At 39.3% G+C, this 3,672-nt stretch overlaps 1 pseudogene; it reads right to left on the bottom strand.

The window, feature by feature from the left end:
- Positions 1-2,969: 2,969 nt before the first annotated feature.
- LOC132651559 (small nucleolar RNA SNORA17) lies at positions 2,970-3,089 on the bottom strand (annotated as a pseudogene).
- Between the last annotated feature and the right edge of the window lie 583 nt (positions 3,090-3,672).

The following is a 3,672-nucleotide window of genomic DNA, read 5'->3' as shown; positions in this document are numbered from 1 at the left end:
CTTTCTAACCCCATTGCACAGTGCTTGCTCCACCTTGGGTGAATTTCTGCACTGTAGATGTATCAACTGTGATTGAAACAGATGACCATATGTTCTCTGCATTTGATCAGTTAAGGATCTCTCTAATTATCTGCATTTGTAGCAAAAGGAGCTTTTCTGATTAGGGACAAGAGCTACACTTATGTTTTGGTCTAAATATTTAGAGTACATTTAAGTAGTATATTGGGTTAAGAAAACGGCAGTAGTAGGATCTCCATTAGGGTTTATGACTTCCTCATCCATTGGAAGTTTGTGAGGTTTACAGGACTAGGCATGAATTCCCTCCTGTTCAATGAACATTAAGTCCAATTAGACAGCTGTTAGTTTCCTCTAAAAGAAATGTGCCAACCCAATTGTAAAATCTATATTCTACAAACTGACATATCACAATATCCAAAAGATGCAATAATAGTTTTAAATACTTATCTTTATACCCGCAGATAAATATAGTTTGGGCCCTTATTAAGGAAACTTCTTTGTCAAGAGATTAAGACAACTACAAACTTCCACCCTGGCCAAAATAGAGAAGTTGTTTAATTTTTTTGAGGTTCCATTTGTCATTTGTCAGATTTAATTAATCAGAGTATGGAGCCTTCTCCATAAAATCCTCTCTAGCAACTATATGTTATTGGGTACTGCCTGTTTCTTCTAGTAGACTCAACACTTCAGTATCATATTTAATCTTTGATCCTTTTGGAGCTGATATTTTTTTGCAGGACGATAGATATGAAACTAATTTTTTTCTTCTACATGTGCACACTCAGTTTTCCTAATACCATTTATTAACGATAATCTCTTCTCTACAGTGTATATTTTGAATGTCTTTCTTCAACATGAGATGCTTACAATGACATGCACTCATATTTGGGTCTTTTATTTGTATACTATTCTGTGTACCTGATTTTGTGCTAACACCATGGTGGTTCTATTAATATACCTCTAAATTATAGCTTGGAATCTGGTATAATAATTCTTCCAGAGTTGTCCTTTTTGCTCAGCATTACTTTGACTCTGTAATGTCTTCATGCTCACTTATAATATATGGGATGATAGTTTTTATTTATGTTAAGAATATTTTGGAGATTTTGACTGGGATTAAATTGAATCTGTAAATTTCTTTTAATAGAATGGTCATTTTCATAATATTACTTCTATCAAACCATAGGTGTCTTTTCATTTCTAGTGGCTTTCTTAATGTATTTCTTACAAGATTTAATGTTTTCATTGTATGGATCTTTTCTTTTTTTCCTATTTGGCTAGGTGTTTGTTCTTAGCTTTTTTTTAGGCTACTGTAATTGTGAAAGTTTTCATGATCTTTTTTCTTAGCTTGTTATTGTTATTGATATGTAAAGTACCTAATGGTTATTTTTTTAAAAAAATCTTTCTTTATTTATTTATTTTTTGTATATTTCACTTCATGTGCCCCAATCCCACTCATCTCCCTTCTCTTCATACTTGTCCTCCATCCTTGCAACCTCCTGCCTTCCCCTGAAGGAAATTTCATCTTGGAAGCTGTAGTGTATCATGGTGTGTCCAAAAGTATGTGTCCCCTACTTCTTTGCTTGCCAGTGTCCTTCACAGTGACTCCTTGGTCTGGTATGAGGCCTCTGGTACAGAAACCTCACTGGTACTCTTCTTGGATATTCTCTTGTTCTCTGCCATTGAAATCCTCTAGTTTTGGATCTGTAGGACAGGTACCTTCATGCACTCCAGCAGTTGAGCAATGGGATAGATGTTGGGGCAGGCCAATTTTCAAAGCCTTGCACCTGGGCCTGTGGGATATCTGAGCTAGTCAGTCTACTGGCTCTCCAGCTCTCATGCCTTGCTTCACCTACAGTCCCCATATTCAGGACCAACTCTTCTGTGCTGCCTGTCTAAGTACTGGGCCCACTCTCTAGAATGCTACAGAAGGTGAAGGACAGGGACAGCTCTCTTGCCTGCCATAGGTGGCAAGGGATGAAGGGGAGGTAGCATCTCTCTCACCCTTGTTATTACACTGCAGACAGAGTTGCAGAGCCAGCTCTCCCACATTTTGACCCTCAGGGCTGGCTCACCAATGCCCCTGCCACCGAATTCAGCCCTACTGTGCTGCTCAGGCAAAGCACAGTGCCCAATTTTCCATGGGCTGCATCTGCTAAGGGATAGGGCCAACACTCTTATGACCCTATGGCCAGGTCTACTAACTGAAGCAGGTGTTGAAGGGTGAGGAGGAGAGGAAGGTATCTCTCACTTGTCCCTACTAGTGCATGTGAAATAAGTGGCAACTCTTCCATGCTCATTTCCTCATCCTAAAGGTGGCTCACCTGAAACTCCCACAATTACTGAAGCTGACTAGGCATGGAGTTAGCTCTCTTTCTCTCATGCCTATAGGGATAGCTATTCCATTTGCCCAGGTGAGGGGCAGGGCTAGTTCTGCACAGACCTCAGATACCAACACATCCCTGGGTGCCAGCCCAGACCAAGGAAGTCTCCCTGACCTTTTGTAGTGACAGACCCCTGATGCTGTAGGGCATAGACTAAGATATAGCTTCTGATGGCAGCACAGGTCAGGAGCATACTGTGGTCCCAGATGGCATTCCCAGATACTCATATCAAGCTGTTTCTTAGTATCCTTTATTCATCAATTCTGCTTCTCTTCATTGTGCCCACATCCTTATGTTTCTCTTTCTCCTCCATTTTTCCACCACTTAGTTGTACTTGCTCTTCTTAGTGGGGTCTGGGATTTCTGAGTGTCAGGGGTTGTCTCAGAAGTGGTCTCAGGAGTGTTATGCCCTACTCATGCAGCATAGCACCAGGCAACAGTCATCACGGGAGTGGTCTTCCACACCCAGGCCTTGTTGGCCGAAGACTGGCAGTCATCTCAGGCTAGTGCCCTGTCCACGCTCTCTGGCACTGACTGGTGGTCGTCTTGGGGTCGCTTTTTTTCAGGGACTGTTAGGCTAATAATCATTTAGATGTTCTTAGGTCAGAACACCGAACCTCTCTTGTCTATGCTTTATATTGACACACATTTGACATAGAAGCCACACCTGCAACACATCTAGGGCTGATGCAATGAATCAAACTTTGTTGAAAGTCTTGATAATTTCTGGAAGTTTGCTAATATAACTTTCTGGAAGATTCTCCCTATAATATCATATGATTAGAAGATAAGGATAATCTGATTTTTTCCTATTTTTATTTTGTTGATTACTTTCTCTTGTAATATTGGTCTAGATAAGGATCTCAGACCAAAATTGAAGATGCGTAGGGCTAGTAGACAGGCCTGCATCATTTGTGAATTTAATTGCTTCAGGTTTTTTTCTCCATTTAGGTTTATTTTGGCTGTGAATTTATTATGTTAAGGTGTGTTCTCTCCAGTTTTAATTTCTCTAGAGCTTTTGTCATGAGTGATGTTGAATTTTATCAAGGATTTTTTTAATATATAAAGTTGATCATATAATTTGGATCTTTAAGTCCATTTATATGATTTATTGTAATTATTGACTTACATATTTTCAACTACACCTGCATCTTTAAGATAGTCAACCTGACAACATTGAGTGATTTTTTTCATATGTGTCTATATTCAGATTGTAAATAATTTATCAAAAATAATTGCATCTTCAGTCTAACACTCTCTCAACTGAGCTA

The sequence above is a fragment of the Meriones unguiculatus genome (assembly GCF_030254825.1).
Source record: "Meriones unguiculatus strain TT.TT164.6M chromosome X unlocalized genomic scaffold, Bangor_MerUng_6.1 ChrX_unordered_Scaffold_31, whole genome shotgun sequence".
NCBI lineage: Eukaryota > Metazoa > Chordata > Mammalia > Rodentia > Muridae > Meriones > Meriones unguiculatus.
The sequence above is the reverse complement of the archived record's forward strand: the minus strand, read 5'-3'. Positions and strand labels throughout refer to the sequence as shown.